Below are 23,194 nucleotides of genomic sequence, written 5' to 3'. Positions count from 1 at the left end.
TCTAGTAGTTCATGATCTCTCATGTTTAGCTCCAATTTATTAATATGAGTAGCATGTCATGGATGTTTGCTTGCGTTGTTTTATTCATAAGTAGGTATGGTATTGTGGTATCCTCCTCTGAATAATTCATTTATATCGACTTGGCACATGCTCACGCATGCATATGACTGAACAAAAGTCAATTAAGCCTCGATGATTTATATTGCTTCAGAGTTCTTGTATCACTTTTATGCCTCCGTTAATTTATTTTGCCGCAAGCATGATTATGACAGTTACTGCTCTCTTGATTTGTCGCTCCCTAGTCTTTTACTAGCCTTCACTTGTACTGAGCGGGAACGCTACTCGTGCTTCCAAACACCTGAAAACCAAGTTGTTCCAAAGTGTCCACCATAAATACCTATGCATGGCATTTCAAACCATTCCAAGTAAATTCTCATGCGCTACCTTTAAAACCTTCAAAATGCTTCTCAATTTGTGTTTATGTTTCATAGCTCATGAGGAAGTATGTGGTGTTTAACTTTCAACCTTGTCATTTACTTTTGACGGATTTTCATTATGGACTAGTGGCACATCCGCTTATCCAATAATTTTGCAAAAAGAGCTGGCAATGGGATTCCCAATCCCAAATTAATTGACCTAAATAGACACTCCTCCATGGTATGTGATTGTTGGACGGCACCCGAAGGATTCGGTTAGCCATGGCTTGTGTAAGCAAAGGTTGGGGGGAGTGTCATCATAATAAAACTAAAATAAAAAGGCACTCCTTCATGGTATGAGATTGTTGGCAGGCACCCGAGGATTCGGTTAGCCATGGTTTGTGAAAGAAAGGTTGGAAGGAGTGCCACATAAACATAAAAATAATTCATGGGAGCCGCTCTTGGAAGTCCGGTTGGCGAGGTAGTTGGTGTACCCATTACCATTCGTTGACAACAACAAACACCTCTCAAAATAATTTTACTCCTGTTTTAGAAATGAAAAGCTCTAGCGCATGTTAATCCCTGCTTCCCTCTGCGAAGGGTCAATCTTTTACTTTTATGTTGTGTCTCCATTCTTTCTTTGAGCACTATCTTGAGAGCACAACTGTCATTCTTAGTATAATATGCTTGCCTCAAAATATGATTGATTGTGGTATCACTTTGATGCTTTTATCTTTGACAATCACTACTTCTAGTCTTTCTATGAACTTCAGAGGTGCCTGAGCATTTATGTTTTGCTGATCAAACATGGGCAAGCGAGATACCACTTTATCATACTCTCTTATGAACATTGCAATCCTGCTTATATACATGATTCATGATGCTTATTATTAATTGTTGGTACCTCTCCATGATTGACATAGCTGTTAGATGATCTTATTTGTATGCATCTCATTATGAACTGCCTAAGTGTTAGCCATAGCATGAGAATATATACATCATATGAGCAAATGTGTTCGTGAAAGTTTTTTTATCGCTCAGTTGTTAACTGAATTGCTTGAGGACAAGCAATAAGCTAAGCTTGGGGGGAGTTGATACGTCCAAAACGTATCTACTTTCCCGAACACTTTTGCTATTGTTTTGCCTCTAATTTGTGTGTTTTGGATACAACTAACGCGGACTAACGCTATTTTCAGCAGAACTGTTCTGGTGTCTCGTTTTTGTGCAGAAATCCAACTTTCGGGAAAATCCTCGGAATTTATGCAGAAGGTCCTATTTTCCCAGAATATTGGCGGAGCCAAAAGGGCAAGCCAGGTGGGGGCCCGAGGGCCCCACACGCTAGGCCAGCGCGGCCCAGGAGGGGCCCACGCGGCCCTACCGTGTGGCGGCCTCGTTCAGCCCCCGACGCCCTCCTTCGGACTATTTATTGCCTTCGACCTAAAAACGCACGGGGAGAAGTCGAAGTCGCGAGAAAGCCTCCAGAACGCCGCCACATCGCGAAACTCCATCTCGGGAGCCAGAAGTCTCCGTTCTGGCACTCCGCCGGGACGGGGAATTGGAGGAGATCATCGCCATCATCACCACCGACGCCTCTTCATCAGCCAGCCATGTTTCCCCCATCCATGAGTGAGTAATTCCCCCGCTGTAGGCCGAAGGGGATGGTAGGGATTGGATGAGATTGGTCATGTAATAGCATAAGATTGTTAGGGCATAGTGCCTAGTGTCCGTAATTGGTACTTTGATGATATTGTTGCAACTTGCTATGCTTAATGCTTATCACTAGGGCCCGAGTGCCATGATCTCAGATCTGAACATGTTATTATTTCATCATGATATTCATTGTTTATGGTCTTACCTGCAAGTTGTATACACATGTCGCTGTCCGGAACCAATGGCCCCGAAGTGACAAGAATCGGGACAACCGGAGGGGATGGTAGTGATGTGAGGATCACATGTGTTCACGGAGTGTTAATGCTTTGCTCCGGTACTCTATTAAAAGGAGTACCTTAATATCCAGTAGATTCCCTTGAGGCCCGGCTGCCACCAGCTGGTAGGACAAAAGATGTTGTGCAAGTTTCTCATTGCGAGCACGTACGACTATAATTGGAACACATGCCTATTGATTGCTTTGTACTTGGACACCGTTTTATTATTATCTGCAAATGCCCTGCTATGATTGTTACATGAGTTTCTCTCATCCATGCAACGCCCGTCATCCGTCCCCGTGCCTACAGTATTTTAATCCTGCTGTTTACTATAATCACTACTGCTGTCTCTGTTACTCTGCTGCTGTTATTTCACTACTGCTACTGCTATAAAACTGTTACTACTGATAAACTCTTGCGAGCAAGTCTGTTTCCAGGTGCAGCTAAATTGAGAACTCCGCTGTTAAGGCTTTCAAGTGTTCTTTGTCTCCCCTTGTGTCGAATCAATAAATTGGGTTATACTACCCGCAAAGACTGCTGCGATCCCCTATACTTGTGGGTCATCATAATGGACACACCCAATTAAGCGTAGCATAAGATCTCGTCATTAAGTTATTTGCTATAAGCTTTCGATACATAGTTACCTAGTCCTTATGACCATGAGATCATGTAAATCACTTATACAGGAAAGGTACTTTGATTACACCAAACGCCACTGCGTAAATGGGTGGTTATAAAGGTGGGATTAAGTATCAGGAAAGTGTGAGTTGAGGCATATGGATCAACAGTGGGATTTGTCCATCCCGATGACGGATAGATATACTCTGGGCCCTCTCGGTGGAATGTCGTCTAATGTCTTGCAAGCATATGAATAAGTTCATAAGAGACCACATACCACGGTACGAGTAAAGAGTACTTGTCAGGAGACGAGGTTGAACAAGGTATAGAGTGATACCGGAGATCAAACCTCAGACAAGTAAAATATCGTGTGACAAAGGGAATTGGTATCGTATGTGAATGGTTCATTCGATCACTAAAGTCATCGTTGAATATGTGGGAGCCATTATGGATCTCCAGATCCCGCTATTGGTTATTGGTCGGAGTGAGTACTCAACCATGTCCGCATAGTTCACGAACCGTAGGGTGACACACTTAAAGTTGGATGTTGAAATGGTAGAACTTGAATATGGAATGGAGTTTGAATATTTGTTCGGAGTCCCGGATGAGATCCCGGACATCACGAGGAGTTAGGAATGGTGGGAGAATAAGATTCATATATAGGATGTCATTTTATGTGAATTAAAATGATCCGGAAGGTTCTATGGAAGGTTCTAGAAGGTTCTAGAAAAGTCCGGAAGAAACCACCAAGGAAGGTGGAGTCCCGGAGGGACTCCACCTCCATGGCCGGCCAACCCTAGAGGGGGAGGAGTCCCAAGTGGACTCCCCCAAGGGGGGCCGGCCACCCCCTCCATGGAAGGTGGAACTCCCACCTCTAGTGGGAGTCCTAGCTTGGGTAGGTTTCCCTATCATATGGAAGGTTTTGGGTTCGGGTCTTATTCGGAGACTTGTAGTCCAACACTTGGGGCTTCCACCTATATAATGAGGGAACAAGGGGAGGGGGCCTGCCACCCCAAGACCACAACCTGGCCGCCCCCCTTGAGTGGCCGGCCACCCCCTCCCAAACCCTAGCCGCCCCCCTCTCCTCCATAAGCTCCCGCACGCTTAGCGAAGCTCCGCCGGAGTTCTCCACCGCCACCGACACCACGCCGTCGTGCTGTCGGATTCAAGAGGAGCTACTACTTCCGCTGCCCGCTGGAATGGGAGGTGGACATCGTCTTCATCAACAACCGAACGTGTGACCGAGTACGGAGGTGCTGCCCGTTCGTGGCGCCGGTGATCAAGATCTTCTACGCGCTTTTGCAAGCGGCAAGTGAACGTCTACCGCAGCAACAAGAGCCTCATCTTGTAGGCTTTGGAATCTCTTCAAGGGTGAGACTCGATAATCCCCTCGTTGCTACCGTCTTCTAGATTGCATCTTGGCTTGGATTGCGTGTTCGCGGTAGGAAATTTTTTGTTTTCTATGCAACGTTATCCTACAGTGGTATCAGAGCCGTGTCTATGCATAGATGGTTGCACGAGTAGAACACAATGGTTTTGTGGGCGTTGATGCTCTTGTTATCTTTAGTTTGAGTACTTTGCATCTTTGTGGCATAGTGGGATGAAGCGGCTCGGACTAACTTTACATGACCGCGTTCATGAGACTTATTCCTCGTTCGACATGCAACTTGTATTGCATAAGAGGCTTTGCGGGTGTCTGTCTCTCCTACTATAGTGAAGATTCAATTTACTCTTCTATTGAAAACATTAGTATCAATGTTGTGGTTCATGTTCGTAGGTAGATTAGATCTCTCTCGAAAACCCTAAACCACGTAAAATATGCAAACCAAATTAGAGACGTCTAACTTGTTTTTGCAGGGTTTGGTGATGTGATATGGCCATAATGTGATGATGAATATGTATGAGATGATCATTATTGTATTGTGGCAACCGGCAGGAGCCTTATGGTTGTCTTTAAATTTCATGTTGAGTAGTATTTCAAAGTAGTTGTTATAGTTGCTACATGGAGGAACGGGAGGTGGACATCGTCTTCATCAACAACCGAACGTGTGACCGAGTACGGAGGTGCTGCCCGTTCGTGGCGCCGGTGATCAAGATCTTCTACGCGCTTTTGCAAGCGGCAAGTGAACGTCTACCGCAGCAACAAGAGCCTCATCTTGTAGGCTTTGGAATCTCTTCAAGGGTGAGACTCGATAATCCCCTCGTTGCTACCGTCTTCTAGATTGCATCTTGGCTTGGATTGCGTGTTCGCGGTAGGAAATTTTTTGTTTTCTATGCAACGTTATCCTACAGAAGGGATTGAGAGGAAAAATCCCAAGAACTCCAAATAGATCTTGAGAGGGACCAAATCCCTTGGTGAAGATCTTCCAAGGTGCCCGATCTATGGCGGAGTGGAGTTTGAGGAGGTTCTAGTGGTGGGAATGCCCTAGGGAGTGGTGGAGGTGTGAGGGGTGGCGCCAATGGTGGTTGTGGTGGAAGGGGGAAGTGAGGAGGAATACCCAAGGGGTACCCCGAGTCCCCACTTATCCAGCCATCGACCAGCGCACGACCCGGCCGACCGGTCTGGGGACCGGGCCACCCGGCTGTAGAGCCGGTTGGACCGGGCCAGGGACCGGACCAACACTTTTTACCCCTTTTTGCCTTTTCCTTTGTGCAAAAGTGTGTGTATGATCAGAAGATGACATGTACATATAGATAGATAGATGTATGATAAGAGGAGCACAGACATGGGGTAGAAAACACAAGGTTTTCTAGGCATACCCATTGGAGTGAAATCCAAACAAGATGTAAATAACAACAATGTGCATGATTCAAAATATATCAAGAATCATAAATCATTTTGAAATAGTTTTGCAATAAGATCATTTAGCCTCATATAGTGAAATCATTTTGCAATTGAGTCTAATGAGGGGCGGGGGATTACTCCCACTACGTTAAAGTGCAAATGTCATGAGACCTCGAAGAGACATGCTTGGGTCCATATAATGACATTGGGTCTCTTTATGTTGCACACATAGGTATGCATCATACCAAGACATGGTAAGATGACTATCCCCATATGTGCTGCACAACTAAACTAGATAGCAAGATAATGCAAGAATATAGTGAAAGAAGTTGTTCAATCTAAGTTTTTAGGATCAAGAATACCAAGTTCTCCTCTCAAGTTTACAAACTGGGCTTCATCCAAAGGCTTAGTGAAAATATCCGTCAATTGGTACGTTGTTCCCACATGAGTGAGATCAATGTCCCCATTGGCAACATGATCACGTAGGAAGTGATGGCAAATGTCAATGTCTTTTCTGCGGCAATGTTGAACTGGGTTATTGGCGATCTTTATTGCACTTTCGTTGTCACATAGAAGAGGCACCGTACCAAGAGACATACCATAGTATTTCAAGGTTTGCTTCATCCACAACAACTGAGTACAACAAGATGCCGCGGATATGTATTCGGCTTCGGCGGTGGATACGGCAGTGGAGTTTTGTTTCTTGGATGACCAACTCACCAATGACCGGACAATGAATTGGCAAGCCACAGAGATATACTTCCGGTCAACCTTATCGCCATCCCAATCGGAATCTGAATAGCCTATGAGTTTGAAGGTTGACCCCTTTGGATACCACAGCCCGAGAGTAGGAGTGAGAACAAGGTATCTTAGAATCCGTTTGACCGCCACCAAGTGGCTCTCCTTAGGAGCAAATTGAAAATGAGCACACAACCCTACACTTAGCATGATATCCGGCCTAGAAGCACAAAGGTAGAGCAAGGATCCTATCATGGAACGTTATACCTTTATGTACACATCCTTCTCACCATCACATGAGCCAAGCTGCCCCTTCACGGGCATGGGTGTCTTCATTGGGCTTGCTTTGGTCATGTTAAACTTCTTGAGCATGTCTTTTACATACATTTATTGAGAGATGAAGGTGCCTTTTGCAAGTTACCTCACTTGGAAGCCTAAGAAGAACTTCAACTCTCCCATCATGGACATCTCAAATTTCCTAGTCATCAACAACTCAAAAGCTTTGTTATGATTAGGGTTAGTTCCACCAAATATGATATCATCAACATATATCTGACATAGAAATTGGCCACCCCCTTTAACCCGCTTGGTGAAAAGGGTGGAATCGACCGTACCCATGCTAAACCCATCCTTGAGTAAGAAATCCCTAAGGTACTCATACCAAGCACATGGAGCTTGCTTGAGACCGTAGAGTGCCTTATGGAGTAGATAGACATGGTTGGCACGGCATGGGTCTTCGAAACCCGGGGGTTGAGCCACATATGCAGTTTCTTTTAGGGGACCATTCAAAAATGCACTTTTCACATCCATTTGGTATAGCTTGAAATTGTGAAAGGATCCAAATGCAAGCAAAAGACGAATAGCTTCAAGACGGGCAACCGGCGCAAATGTGTCCTCATAATCCATACCTTCTATGTGGGCAAACCCTTGCGCCACTAACCTTGCTTTATTTCTTATGACGATGCCATTCTCATATTGCTTGTTCTTGAACACCCATTTGGTCCCAATGACATTGATGTGATGATCTTTGGGTCTCTCAACTAGAGACCATACTTCATTGCGGGTGAAACATTCCAATTCTTCTTGCATGGAAATTACCCAATCCAGATCAACCAAGGCTTCATGTACCTTGAGTGGCCCAAAACTAGACACAAAAGCATGATGTTGACAATAAGTGATAAGTAATGCATGGTGTCTACAAGTTACCACTCCTCTTGAGATGCTACCAAGGACTTGATCTACTTTCATGTCACTTGCCCTTGAAGCAGCCTTGATCTTCCGAATGATTCCTTCATGATCAATAAATTCATATCTTGCTAGTACTCGATCATGAGGGACAATTTGAGCTCGATCATGGGCTGAGGATGTTTCTTGATCAGCATCATGGTCTTGCTTACTGGGTTGAGGGCTTTGTTCTTGTTCTTCGGAATGTGGCTCATCTTGAGTAGAGGATAAGTCTTGAGCTGCACTTGATGGTTCAGCTTGAGTAGAGCTAGGCTCCACTTGGGCTGAGCTTGAGACTTCTATTCCATCATCTTGATCATCAGTATGAACTTCCGTGGGCCGGATGTGTCCAATGCCCATAAGCTTGATGGCGTTAGAAGGATCATCATCACCTGCAACACATGGAACAACTTGCTCCACTTGGGAGGCATTATCATCAAAGAACACCACGTAACAAGATACTTCAATAGCCCTAGTGGACTTGTTGTAGTATCTATAGGCGTGGGAGTTATCCGCATATCCAACAAATGTACCCTCTATATTTCTAGCTTCAAATTTACCGAGCTTCCCTCTATTGTCCTTAACAAGACATTTGCATCCAAAGACACGAATGTACATGACATTGGGCTTGTTACCTGTGAGAAGCTCGTATGGAGTTTTGTTATGCATAGGACGAAGAAAGAGCCGGTTGGAGTAGTGTACAACTATAGAGATGGCTTCTCCCCAAAAGTTGTGGGGTGACTTGAATTCACTCAACATGGTTCGTGCCATCTCGATGATAGTACAGTTCTTCCTTTCAACAACACCATTTTGCCGAGGGGTGTATGGAGCTGAAAACTCATGTTTGATTCCCTCATCATCAACAAACTCTTACATAGTGTAGTTCTTGAACTCGGTGCCATTGTCAGTCCTTATCGTCTTGATCTCAGATTCATACATACGTTGAGCCTTCTTGGAGAAAATGATGAATTCTCTATAGGTCTCATCCTTAGACTTAATGAGAAAGACCCAAGAGTATCTTGAGTAATCATTGATACGTCTCTGACGTATCGATAATTTCTTATGTTCCATGCCACATTATTGATGATATCTACATGTTTTATGCATACTTTATGTCATATTTATGCATTTTCTGGAACTAACCTATTAACGAGATGCCGAAGAGCCAGTTGTTGTTTTCTGCTGTTTTTGGTTTCAGAAATCCTAGTAAGGAAATATTCTCGGAATTGGACGAAATCAACGCCCAGGGGCCTATTTTGCCACGAAGCTTCCAGAAGACCGAAGAGAAGACGAAGTGGGGCCACGAGGCAGCGCCACAGTAGGGCGGCGCGGCCCAAGCCCTGGCCGCACCACCCTAGCGTGTGGGCCCCTCGTGACTCTCCCGACTCTGCTCTTCCGCCTACAAATAGCCTTCGTCGCGAAACCCCCAGTACCGAGAGCCACGATACGGAAAACCTTCCAGAGACGCCGCCACCGCCAATCCCATCTCGGGGGATTCAGGAGATCGCCTCCGGCACCCTGCCGAAGAGGGGAATCATCTCCCGGAGGACTCTACACCGCCATGGTCGCCTCCGGAGTGATGAGTGAGTAGTTCACCCCTGGACTATGGGTCCATAGCAGTAGCTAGATGGTTGTCTTCTCCTCATTATGCTTCATTGTCGGATCTTGTGAGCTGCCTAACATGATCAAGATCATCTATCTGTAATGCTATATGTTGTGTTTGTTGGGATCCGATGGATAGAGAATACTATGTTATGTTGATTATCAATCTATGTGTTGTTTATGATCTTGCATGCTCTCCGTTATTAGTAGAGGCTCTGGCCAAGTTTTTACTCTTAACTCCAAGAGGGAGTATTTATGCTCGATAGTGGGTTCATGTCTCCGTGAATCTGGGGGAGTGACAGAAACCCCTAAGGTTATGGATGTGCTGATGCCACTAGGGATAAAACATTGATGCTATGTCCGAGGATGTAGTTATTGATTACATTACGCACCATACTTAATGCAATTGTCTGTTGCTTGCAACTTAATACTGAAAGGGGTTCGGATGATAACCTGAAGGTGGACTTTTTAGGCATAGATGCATGCTGGATAGCGGTCTATGTACTTTGTCGTAATGCCCAATTAAATCTCACTGTACTCATCATATCATGTATGTGCATGGTCATGCCCTCTCTATTTGTTAATTGCCCAACTGTAATTTGTTCACCCAACATGCTATTTATCTTATGGGAGAGACACCTCTAGTGAACTGTGGACCCCGGTCCATTCTTTTACATTGAATACAATCTACTGCAATACTTGTTCTACTGTTTTCTGCAAACAATCATCATCCACACTATACATCTAATCCTTTGTTACAGCAAGCCGGTGAGATTGACAACCTCACTGTTTCGTTGGGGCAAAGTACTTTGGTTGTGTTGTGCAGGTTCCACGTTGGCGCCGGAATCCCTGGTGTTGCGCCGCACTACATCTCGCCGCCATCAAACTTCAACGTGCTTCTTGGCTCCTACTGGTTCGATAAACCTTGGTTTCTTACTGAGGGAAAACTTGCCGCTGTACGCATCACACCTTCCTCTTGGGGTTCCCAATGGACGCATGCTGTACGCGTATCAAGCAGATTTTCTGGCGCCGTTGCCGGGGAGATCAAGACACGCTGCAAGGGGAGTCTCCACATCGCAATCTCTTTACTTTGTTTTTGTCTTGCTTTACTTTTGTTTACTACTTTGTTTGCTGCACTAAATCAAAACACAAAAAAAATAGTTGCTAGTTTTACTTTATTTGCTATCTTGTTTGCACTCCATATTAAAAACACAAAAAATTAGTTACTTGCATTTACTTTATCTAGTTTGCTTTATTTACTATTGCTAAAATGGGTACTCCTGAAAATACTAAGTTGTGTGACTTCACAACCACAAATAATAATGATTTCTTATGCACACCTATTGCTCCACCTGCTACTACAGCAGAATTCTTTGAAATTAAACCTGCTTTACTAAATCTTGTTATGCGAGAGCAATTTTCTGGTGTTAGTTCTGATGATGCCGCTGCCCATCTCAATAATTTTGTTGAATTATGTGAAATGCAAAAGTATAAAGATGTAGATGGTGACATTATAAAATTAAAATTGTTCCCTTTCTCATTAAGAGGAAGAGCTAAAGATTGGTTGCTATCTCTGCCTAAGAATATAAGAATAGTATTGATTCATGGACTAAATGCAAGGATGCTTTTATTGGTAGATATTATCCCCCTGCTAAAATTATATCTTTGAGGAGTAGCATAATGAATTTTAAACAATTGGATAATGAGAATGTTGCACAAGCATGGGAAAGAATGAAATCTTTGGTTAAAAACTGCCCAACCCATGGACTGACTACTTGGATGATCATCCAAACCTTTTATGCAGGACTGAATTTTTCTTCGCGGAACCTATTGGATTCAGCTGCTGGAGGTACCTTTATGTCCATCACTCTTGGTGAAGCAACAAAGCTTCTTGATAACATGATGATTAATTACTCTGAATGGCACACGGAAAGAGCTCCACAAGGTAAGAAGGTAAATTCTGTCGAAGAAACCTCTTCCTTGAGTGATAAGATTGATGCTATTATGTCAATGCTTGTGAATGATAGGACTAATGTTGATCCTAATAATGTTCTGTTAGCTTCATTGGTTGCTCAAGAAGAACATGTTGATGTAAACTTCATTAAAAATAATAATTTCAACAACAATGCTTATCGGAACAATTCTAGTAACAACTATAGGCCATATCCTTATAATAATGGCAACGGCTATGGTAATTCTTATGGGAATTCTTACAACAATAATAGGAACACACCCCCTGGACTTGAAGCTATGCTTAAAGAATTTATTAGTACACAAACTGCTTTTAACAAATCTGTTGAAGAAAAGCTTGGGAAAATTGATATACTTGCTTCTAAAGTCGATAGTCTTGCTGCTGATGTTGATCTTTTGAAATTGAAAGTTATGCCTCATTAAAATCATAATAATAAAATTGTTACTACAGCAAATTCCATCCAAGTTAGAATTAATGAGAATATAAGATTGATGGCCGAATTGCGTGCTAGGTGGGAAAGAGAAGAAAATGAGAAAGAAGATAATATAGCTAAAGTTTGGACTATTACCACCACTAGTAATGCTAATGCTACACATGTTGCTGCACCTCCTACTAATAATGGTAAAAGAATTGGTGTTGGCAATGTTTCCACTTCTAATGCAAAGCGCGAAAAACTGCCTGAAACTGCTAAAACTGCTGAAACTGCCTGTGATAAAACTGCTGAAATTTTTTCCAACATTGGGGATAATGATCCCATTGCTTTAGATTATAATGGTTTGGATTTTGATGATTGCCACATCTCTGAAGTTATAAAGTTCTTACAAAAACTTGCTAAGAGTCCTAATGCTAGTGCTATAAATTTGGCTTTCACAAAACATATTACAAATGCTCTCATAAAAGCTAGAGAAGAGAAACTAGAACGCGAAGCTTCTATTCCTAGGAAGCTAGAGGATGGTTGGGAGCCCATCATTAAGATGAAGGTCAATGATTTTGATTGCAATGCTTTATGTGATCTTGGTGCAAGTATTTCCGTTATGCCTAAGAAAATCTATAATATGCTTGACTTGCCACCATTGAAAAATTGTTATTTGGATGTTAATCTTGCTGATAATTCTACAAAGAAACCTTTGGGGAGAGTTGATAATGTTCGCATTACCGTTAACAATAACCTTGTCCCCGTTGATTTTGTTGTCTTGGATATTGAATGCAATGCATCTTGTCCCATTATATTGGGAAGACCTTTTCTTCGAACTGTTGGTGCTATTATTGATATGAAGGAAGGTAATATTAAATATCAATTTCCTCTCAAGAAAGGTATGGAACACTTCCCTAGAAAGAGAATGAAGTTACCTTTTTATTCTATTATTAGAACAAATTATGATGTTGACACTTCGTCTCTTGATAATACTTGATACACACTTTCTGCGCCTAGCTGAAAGGCGTTAAAGAAAAGCACTTATGGGAGACAACCCATGTTTTTATTACAGTACTTTTATTTTATACTTGAGTCTTGGAAGTTGTTACTACTATAGCAACCTCTCCTTATCTTAGTTTTGTGCATTGTTGCGCCAAGTAAAGTCGTTGATAGTAAGGTTCATACTAGATTTGGATTACTGCGCAGAAACAGATTTCTTTGCTTTCACGAATCTGGGCCTAATTCTCTGTAGGTAACTCAGAAAATTATGCAAATTTACGTGAGTGATCCTCAGATATGTACGCAACTTTCATTCAGTTTGAGAATTTTCATTTGAGCAAGTCTGGTGCCTCAATAAAATTCGTCTTTATGAACTGTTCTGTTTTGACAGATTCTGCCTTTTATTTCGCATTGCCTGTTTTGCTATGCTTGATGGATTTTTCGATTCCATTGACTTTCAGTAGCTTTGTGCAATGTCCAGAAGTGTTAAGAACGATTATGTCACCTCTGAACATGTAAATTTTGATTGTGCACTAACCCTCTAATGAGTTGTTTTGAGTTTGGTGTGGAGGAAGTTTTCAAGGATCAAGAGAGGGAGATGATACAATATGATCAAGGAGAGTGAAAGCTCTAAGCTTGGGGATGCCCCGGTGGTTCACCCCTGCATATTTTAAGAAGACTCAAGCGTCTAAGCTTGGGGATGCCCAAGGCATCCCCTTCTTCATCGACAACATTATCAGGTTCCTCTAGTGAAACTATATTTTTATTCCGTCACATCTTATGCACTTTGCTTGGAGCGTCGGTTTGTTTTTGTTTTTGTTTTGTTTGAATAAAATGGATCCTAGCATTCATTGTGTGGGAGAGAGACACGATCCGCTGTTGCATATGGACAAATATGTCCTTAGGCTTTACTCATAGTATTCATGGCGAAAGTTTCTTCTTCGTTAAATTGTTATATGGTTGGAATTGGAAAATGATACATGTAGTAATTGCTATAATGTCTTGGATAATGTGATACTTGGCAATTATTGTGCTCATGTTTAAGCTCTTGCATCATATACTTTGGACCTATTAATGAAGAAATACATAGAGCATGCTAAAATTTGGTTTGCATAATTGGTCTCTCTAAGGTCTAGATAATTTCTAGTATTGAGTTTGAACAACAAGGAAGACGGTGTAGAGTCTTATAATGTTTACAATATGTCTTTTATGTGAGTTTTGCTGCACCGCTTCATCCTTGTGTTTGTTTCAAATAACCTTGCTAGCCTAAACCTTGTATCGAGAGGGAATACTTCTCATGCATCCAAATCCTTGAGCCAACCACTATGCCATTTGTGTCCACCATACCTACCTACTACATGGTATTTCTCCGCCATTCCAAAGTAAATTGCTTGAGTGCTACCTTTAAAATTTCTATCCTCTACCTTTACAATACATAGCTCATGGGACAAATAGCCTAAAAACTATTGTGATATTGAATATGTACTTATGCACCTTATCTCTTATTAAGTTGCTTGTTGTGCGATAACCATGTTCCTGGGGACGCCATCAACTACTCTTTGTTGAATATCATGTGAGTTGCTATGCATGTCCGTCTTGTCTGAAGTAAGGGAGATTTACCACTCATTTAATGGTTAGAGCATACATAATGTTAGAGAAGAACATTGGGCCGCTAACTAAAGCCATGATCCATGGTGGAAGTTTCAGTTTTGGACATATATCCTCAATCTCATATGAGAAAATTAATTGTTGCTACATGCTTATGCATTAAAGAGGAGTCCATTATCTGTTGTCTATGTTGTCCCGGTATGGATGTCTAAGTTGAGAATAATCAATAGCGAGAAATCCGATGCGAGCTTTCTCCTTAGACCTTTGTACAGGCGGCATAGAGGTACCCCTTTGTGACACTTGGTTAAAACATGTGCATTGCAATGATAATCCAGGTAATCCGAGCTAATTAGGACAAGGTGCGGGCACTATTAGTATACTATGCATGAGGCTTGCAACTTGTAAGATATAATTTACATGATACATATGCTTTATTACTACCGTTGACAAAATTGTTTCTTGTTTTCAAAACCGAAGCTCTAGCACAAATATAGCAATCAATGCTTCCCTCTGCGAAGGGCCATTCTTTTACTTTTATTGTTGAATCAGTTCACCTATCTCTCTCCACCTCAAGAAGCAAACACTTGTGTGAACTGTGCATTGATTCCAACATACTTGCATATTGCACTTGTTATATTACTTTGCATTGACAACTATCCATGAGATATACATGTTACAAGTTGAAAGCAACCGCTGAAACTTAATCTTCCTTTGTGTTGCTTCAATGCCTTTACTTTGAATTATTGCTTTATGAGTTAACTTTTATGCGAGACTTATTGATGCTTGTCTTGAAGTACTATTCATGAAAAGTCTTTGCTTTATGATTCAGTTGTTTACTCATGTCATTTACATTGTTTGGATCGCTGCATTCATTACATATGCTTACAATAGTAATTATCTTTGTTATCGTTTACCTGCTCGGGACGAGCAGAAACTAAGCTTGGGGATGCTGATACGTCTCTGACGTATCGATAATTTCTTATGTTCCATGCCACATTATTGATGATATCTACATGTTTTATGCATACTTTATGCATTTTCTGGAACTAACCTATTGACGAGATGCCGAAGAGCTAGTTGCTGTTTTCTGCTGTTTTTGGTTTCAGAAATCCTAGTAAGGAAATATTCTCGGAATTGGACGAAATCAACGCCCAGGGGCCTATTTTGCCACGAATCTTCCAGAAGACCGAAGAGAAGACGAAGTGGGGCCACGAGGCGGCGCCACAGTAGGGCGGCGCGGCCCAAGCCCTGGCCGCGCCACCCTAGCGTGTGGGCCCCTCGTGACTCTCCCGACTCTGCCCTTCCGCCTACAAATAGCCTTCGTCGCGAAACCCCCAGTACCGAGAGCCACGATACGGAAAACCTTCCAGAGACGCCGCCGCCGCCAATCCCATCTCGGGGGATTCAGGAGATCGCCTCCGGCACCCTGCCGGAGAGTGGAATCATCTCCCGGAGGACTCTACACCGCCATGGTCGCCTCCGGAGTGATGAGTGAGTAGTTCACCCCTAGACTATGGGTCCATAGCAGTAGCTAGATGGTTGTCTTCTCCTCATTATGCTTCATTGTTGGATCTTGTGAGCTGCCTAACATGATCAAGATCATCTATCTGTAATGCTATATGTTGTGTTTGTTGGGATCCGATGGATAGAGAATACTATGTTATGTTGATTATCAATCTATGTGTTGTTTATGATCTTGCATGCTCTCCGTTATTAGTAGAGGCTCTGGCCAAGTTTTTACTCTTAACTCCAAGAGGGAGTATTTATGCTCGATAGTGGGTTCATGTCTCCGTGAATCTGGGGGAGTGACAGAAACCCCTAAGGTTATGGATGTGCTTTTGCCACTAGGGATAAAACATTGATGCTATGTCCGAGGATGTAGTTATTGATTACATTACGCACCATACTTAATGCAATTGTCTGTTGCTTGCAACTTAATACTGAAAGGGGTTCGGATGATAACCTGAAGGTGGACTTTTTAGGCATAGATGCATGCTGGATAGCGGTCTATGTACTTTGTCGTAATGCCCAATTAAATCTCACTATACTCATCATATCATGTATGTGCATGGTCATGCCCTCTCTATTTGTCAATTGCCCAACTGTAATTTGTTCACCCAACATGCTATTTATCTTATGGGAGAGACACCTCTAGTGAACTATGGACCCCGGTCCATTCTTTTACATTGAATACAATCTACTGCAATACTTGTTCTACTGTTTTCTACAAACAATCATCATCCACACTATACATCTAATCCTTTGTTACAGCAAGCCGGTGAGATTGACAACCTCACTGTTTCGTTGGGGCAAAGTACTTTGGTTGTGTTGTGCAGGTTCCACGTTGGCGCCGGAATCCCTGGTGTTGCGCCGCACTACATCTCGCCGCCATCAACCTTCAACATGCTTCTTGGCTCCTACTGGTTCGATAAACCTTGGTTTCTTACTGAGGGAAAACTTGCCGCTGTACGCATCACACCTTTCTCTTGGGGTTCCCAACGGACGCGTGCTGTACGCGTATCAATCATCAACAATGGCAAGTTCATACTTGCTCCCACCAAGAGTATCATAATGTGATGGCCCAAAGAGATCCAAGTGAAGGAGCTCCAAAGGCCTAGAAGTGGTGATGATACTCTTGATATGATGTCTCTTCTTGAGTTGTTTTCCAGCTACACATGCACTGCATACACGATCTTTCTCAAAGGAAATACCGGTTAGTCCAACAATGTGCTCACCCTTTAGGAGTTTTTTAAGATTTCTCATATTGACATGACCAAGGCAGCAATGCCACATCCATCCTTCGTCATGCTTATCCATTAGACATGTGGGAAGTGATGGGCTCTCTTTCGAGAGGTCAACCACGTAAAGGTTGTTCTCCACATATCCAACAAGGACCAATTTGAGATTATCACTCCTAAATACTTTCACACAATAATTAGTAAAATATGAATTATAGCCGGCATCTGCAAGGTGATAAATAGAAAGCAAATTATAGCCAGGGGATTCAACAAGCATGACCATCTCAAGGCACAAGTCCTTAGAGATTGCCATCTTGCCATACCCAAGTACCTTTCCCTTTGAATTGTCACCAAAGGTGATGCTTGACTTCTTGTTAACATCCTCTATGAATTGGTCAAGCACGCCTCTTCCTCCGGTCATATGATTGGTGCATCCACTATCAAACACCCATTTTGGACCACCGGAGGAATACCCCTACAAAATCAAGTAGAGGTGTTAGGAACCCATCGATTAATGGGTTCCTTTGTAATGGCAACAAGATCTTTTGGTACCCAAATTGAGTACCCTCTATAAGCATAGTCTTTACAAGGTCCAACATATTTAGCATAAACATCACCATAATAATCAACAAATAAATCATAGTGATTGTTAGGTCTCGTGCGGTCACCACTAGTGGCTTTGCCCTTTGAGGCTTTGCCAACATTAGTGACCTTCTTGTTCTTCTCTTGAGCGGGCTTATCCTTCTTGTAGTTGTTCTTCTTGTGAGGCTTGGGAACATACCCAAGACCAAACTTTTGATTGTTTGACCTTTGCTTACTCAAGAGGTAATCCAATCCCATCTTATTCTTGGCAGTGGTGAACTTGGCAAGTTCATTTGTCAACCTAGAATTTTCCTCAAGAATAGTTGCTTTTCACAAGCCGAGTCAGTTGGATGATAGTTGAGACCATATTTGGTCACCAAGGATTCAAGATATGTATTGGTCTCAACATATAAAGGTAGTTGCTCTTGCAAACGAACATGTTCCTCAGCAAGTTTGGCATGCTCACAAGTAAATGAGGTGAAGGGACTAGCAACATTTTCAGCAATAATGGGATCATTCATTGATCCAAGAGCCTTCTTGTAGGTTTGTTGGAGTATGTCATGGTTCTCTCCAAGTTTCTTGAGCTCATCCTTAACAAGCTTGTTAGCTTTTTAAAGGTGGTCAAGATCCCTAGTGAGAGAAGCATGAGCAACTTCAAGCTCCTTCATTGAAGCATCAAGCTCTTGAGCCAATAATTGAGCCCTTTCAATAGTTTCTAGGTCCTTAACTTTATCTAATTCAAAAGTTTCAATTTGTTGCTTAAGGCCTTGAGATATGCACCTTTCGTTTTTCAGCTCTTGTCTTAGGAGATTGAATCTCCTTTTTTCATCATTCAAATGATATTCTAATTCCTCAATGGACTCATCCCTTTCTTGGTGGGAGTCCATCAAGTAATCAAATTTGATAAGAGCATCACCACGAAGAGTGCATCTAACTTTGTAAAGTTCCTTAAGCATAACTACCTCATCTTGATTTTCAGTTTCATCATCAAGAACACTAGATAGAGAAGGTGGGGATTCCATTACCTTTGTTTCTCTTGCCATTAGACAAGAGCCGACGGTCGTAGAGGAGGGAGAGTCATCAGAGTCATCATCATGAGTTGTTCTTGCCATGAAGGAAGAACCAATATCATTCGGAGTTGAGGACTCCGTGGAGTAATCCTTGGAGTAGTCATATGTGAAGAGTGACCCAGATTTGGAGAAAGCCAAACCACCCACTCCGGCCTCCTTCTCCTCATCTTCTTCCTCTTCATCGGAAGTGTACTCAGCCCCAACAAAGGCTCTTCCCTTGTTCTTCTTGTATTGTTCGTTGATTGGGTTTGGCTTCAATCTTGGCTTGATGTAACGGCCCCGGGTAGTACCCCATATTAGATTTGTTTGTGCTTTTCCTTTTATGCATCATCATGGCATATGCATCATATCATGCACAAGATTTTATTAAATAAAAATTATTTCTCCAATAAAAACTATTTGTGTTTCCTTCTCATATGGTTTTATAATAAACCTCCCCTCTCTATTTCTTTTAACAAAACCCTAACAATCAAACCTATATTAATAAATAAAACTATTCCAAATGTTTCACAGTTTTAAAAATGGTTTGGCTTTGTTTGGTTTTGTTTTCAAATACCAAAGCAGTTTTGAAAACAAGAGAGAAAAGAAAAGGATTTTTAAAAATCAAACCCTAAACCCCTGGGCCTCTCCCTCTCTTTTGGCCCAACCCCTCTCTCTCTTCTCCCTCCCCTCCCCTTCCTTTCTCTGGCCGCAGCAGCCCATCCCCACCAAACCACCGGCGGCCCAACCCACCTCACCAGGCCCATACCCCTTCGCTCCCTTTTCTTCTCCCCTTGTCGTCATCTCGAGAGAGGGTCACGGGAAGGACGTGAGGCAGTGGTCCTCCACCACGCCACCACCGCACTCACGCCCGCCACCACCTGCTCTCTCCCCTCTCCTTATCTCTTCCAGGACCACTGCATCTTTTCCTCCTCTCCAAGTTTCCTCCTCTCCTTTTCTTCTTCATCTGCAAGCAAGTCGGAAGAAATCCCCCACGGCACCACCACCAGTTCACCGCTCCCCCACCGTCTCAGGCCACCCCAACCAGCGCCGATGCCGCCTTTAGTAGCGCCTCGACGCCGCGCACCTCCTCCTGCAAGCAATCGGGACGGGAGGCCCTCAATCGAGCGGGCGCTCGCCGTTCCCCTCCCTCGGCCGCCGCGCTTCTTCTTCGATTCCGTCGCCGTCCGACCTCCTCCGCCTTCCTCGACCTCGCCAACATCCTCTCGGTAGACTTCCGCCTCTCCTCGACCTCCTCTTCCCCAGCTTCTCCTCTTGGTCCGTTACCTCGCCGGTGAACGTGTTTTCTTGCCGCAGATGTTCACCGTCCACCCTCTCCGGTGGGCCCCTGCTTCCAGCGCCGCCCTCTTCTGGTCTGCGCCGACGAGGCGTGTGCGACGCCTCCTTCCGCGTGGCCTGGGAGCCTCGGAATCGCCTGCGCGCTCGCCGCCGACCCACGGTGACCGCCTCTGTCTGGAACGCGTGCGGCATCATCCTGGCATCGAACAGCTGCAGTGCGTGCCTGGACGCTCCGCCGGCGTGGCAGCTAGCGTGGCCGCGTGGGCCCCCCTCGTCAGCCTCTGTGGGTCAAACCGCTCGGTGAGAAAACCTTCTCTCAGATATGGATCTGTAACTTTTGCATATGGGCCCCTGCATGTTTTAATTCCTTAACCCGCCGTCCTCGCCCGGATGGTTTTCATAAAAACCCCCTGGCCCTTCAACAAACCAACCCGGGGTCCCTCCCCTGGCCGGAATTTATTTCCAGGTCCTTTCCCAATTAATAAAATCTGTTTTCTATAATTTAAAATGCTGAAAAACTATTTCCTTAATAACTTTTAATTGGTAACTCCAATTAAAATGTGTTCTATATGAAAATTGATCAGAAAAATGTGTTGAACATGAATATGCCATCCATTCTTCTGTTTGCATCTCGCATCATGTCGCTCGTTGATAGTCGTGCATTTTCACCTCACATATATGCGGAGTATTTCGGATACCGACTATGGTATTCCCCGCTCCATTTAATTTTGATGTAGCTCACCCCTGCCATGTTTGCTATGCTAATCCACCCTTAACTTTGACGGTAGAAAATGCATCTCCAACCTAATTTGATTGTTCGGTGTTCCGACTCCGATTAATATGGATAAGTTGCATCGCATCATGTTTGCCATGTCATGCATATCATCATGAACATGCTGGATCTTCTTTTTCCGTAGTAGTAAGACTTGCACACGTTGTTTGTCCAGCATTTGCTTCTTCCCGGATAGGATCACGAAGTGGTGTTGTGAGATACGACAAGTTCTCCGGATGTCCCTCGGCAAGCTTTAACAGGCAAGCATTTCCCCTATACTCCTGTCCCTGCAGGAGTCGCTCACCTATTTTATTTTGCCTTCTCCCTCATGCTATCCTCAAGTTGCGTTCTTGTCACGTGTCCCTTCCACTTGTTACCTCAAGCAGCCCATATTGCCACCACCACCTCCTACGGCTATTGTTTGGTTATCGAGTCTGCCCTTGCGAGTCGTAGTGCATGCTAGTGCTGTTTTATCTCGTTACTGTTATTGTTATCTTATCGGGTTATATGTTGGGAAGAATCATGGTTACTTTAGTTGTTGATAATTGTTTAGCGGAGGCATCGGTGGGTCAGCTGATCGTTTTGTGACGGCTCACTTGTGTTTCCTAAATAACTTAGGATCCGAGTTCTTGTTATCTGTTCCGAGACTGAGCGCTCTAACCACACGTGGGTATGCTTTCCGGGTCTCCCCTCGACCACTGCCGGAATCTACAGCTTTGTCCAGTGGCCACAATTAGTTTGAATGCTTTGTTTCTCTCGGGCGTGCAAGCTTGTTTCTTTGTGGTCAGATGATATGATGTTACGTTTGGGGCCTTGTACCCTGTTGTCTCTTGCACGTTCGTAGGTTGCGGAGCCGCTGCGAAGTGGTCATCCCGCTGGGCACTGATCACCTAGTACGCTGACACAATAGCTGAGTCCGCTTCGGAGCACGGCCGGACTCTGATACGGGTTTAACTTGGTTAGGTGGCTTCCTAGACTTTGTTGTGGTGAAGGAGAGTGCGTGTCGTGATATCCACCTATCGTAAGTGGGTTGATCGTGCGTGTGGGCACATTTGGGCACCCCTGCAGGGTTACAATCTTATCGATAAGCCGCGTCCACGGTTAGGGACGACTTGGAGCTGCATGACTCGACCATAGACAACTTACACCTGTTGTTTATTAATAATAACTTGTGTAGTAAGTTAGCACAACTTCACTAATAAATGGTTAAAACTTGACAACCGTGTGAGTGCCTTTGTAAGTACCTCCTGGCGAGGGGGGAACACATTGGCTGTGTTATGTTTGCAGAGTATAGAACTGTTAGTTACGCTCTCTCACCTTCTCTGATTAGACGACTGTTGTAGAGTGTCTCTATAGGTTTTTAGTGCTTGCGCGCTGCCGCTTAACCCCACCATATTGCCTATGACGTTCCTCTTGCGTCCTCTAAGTCCCCTGCGTGCCTCAAGTACAAAGGACGACTGGTTGACAAATGCTTATACGTCTTGAAGTCTTGTTAAGTACGAACCCATACTTATTGCTGCTTCTACGGGATATAACCGGGCAGGTATGAAGATATGTTCGATGAAGACGACGCTAGCAAGGTTACCCTTCCGGCTTGGCCTGGGCAGGGTTATGGACGCCATCGGTTATCTTCAGGACTCTTAGTCCAATTTGTATCTTGTCCGTACTCGGACGTATTCGATCTTCTGTATGATTTGGATCTTTGTATTGTATATTTGTATCTTGACTCATTGGAGTCGTTGTTATAATATATGTATCTTGTGGGCTCTATTGTAATCCTGTTGTAATGTTACCGCTCGTGTTAATTCCTCTGGCATCACGTGTGTGATTCATCGCGCACGTCGTGTCGGAGGGCGTGTCGAAATCGATATCGTGCGGATTTCGGCGGGTTCGCTGGGATCCTCATGGTACCGGTTCCGGGGCGTCACACTTGACCCCTTTGACAAACTTTGTCTTGTCTACCTTTTTTTTCAGGAGGGCACTCATTTGCAAAGTGACTATCTTCATCATAGTTGTAGCACGTTCTCTTCTTCTTCTCATTGAAGGGCATTGGGAACTTCTTCTTGTACTTCTTGGCAAAGAACGCAAATCTGTCGCGATGTCACTAGTTCATGTCATCTCTTCATCTTCTTAGATTTCATAGGCTTCTTCTCTTTCTTGGTCAGCCCTAGCCTTCAAAGCAAGGTTGTGTGAGGATCCCTCTATGAGGTTCATCGCCATGAGCCTTTCTCCTATCTTGGCCATGTTGTCATTGGCTGCCACATAGGAGACTAGATCATCTGCGTTCAGATCTGAGGCTTTGGTGAGGATTTGCAAGTTGAGTGCAAGGTTGATGTCCTTCTGTTTGACTGCAATCATGGCAATGACCTTGGACTTCATGAATTCTTCATTCATTTCAAAGCCATCATTGTATTTTTCACATCCAAGGCCCTTGACCTTTACTCGAAGAGCA

The 23,194-nt window shown here is 43.6% G+C and overlaps 1 long non-coding RNA gene across 2 annotated transcripts; it reads left to right on the top strand.

Moving 5' to 3' along the window:
- The first annotated feature begins 20,006 nt into the window (after positions 1-20,006).
- LOC139838856 (uncharacterized) lies at positions 20,007-22,534 on the top strand. 2 transcript variants are annotated; one of them, XR_011756706.1, is made up of 3 exons: positions 20,007-20,270; positions 20,918-21,002; positions 22,286-22,534. It is a non-coding gene; the product is annotated as an uncharacterized lncRNA (long non-coding RNA). The 2 variants fall into 2 exon arrangements; XR_011756705.1 differs by lacking the exon at positions 20,007-20,270 and having other exon boundaries at positions 20,851-21,002.
- The last annotated feature ends 660 nt before the right edge of the window (positions 22,535-23,194 follow it).

This window comes from Lolium perenne, chromosome 4 (assembly GCF_019359855.2).
Source record: "Lolium perenne isolate Kyuss_39 chromosome 4, Kyuss_2.0, whole genome shotgun sequence".
NCBI classification, from domain to species: domain Eukaryota; kingdom Viridiplantae; phylum Streptophyta; class Magnoliopsida; order Poales; family Poaceae; genus Lolium; species Lolium perenne.
This window is presented reverse-complemented; position numbering and strand designations above follow the sequence as displayed.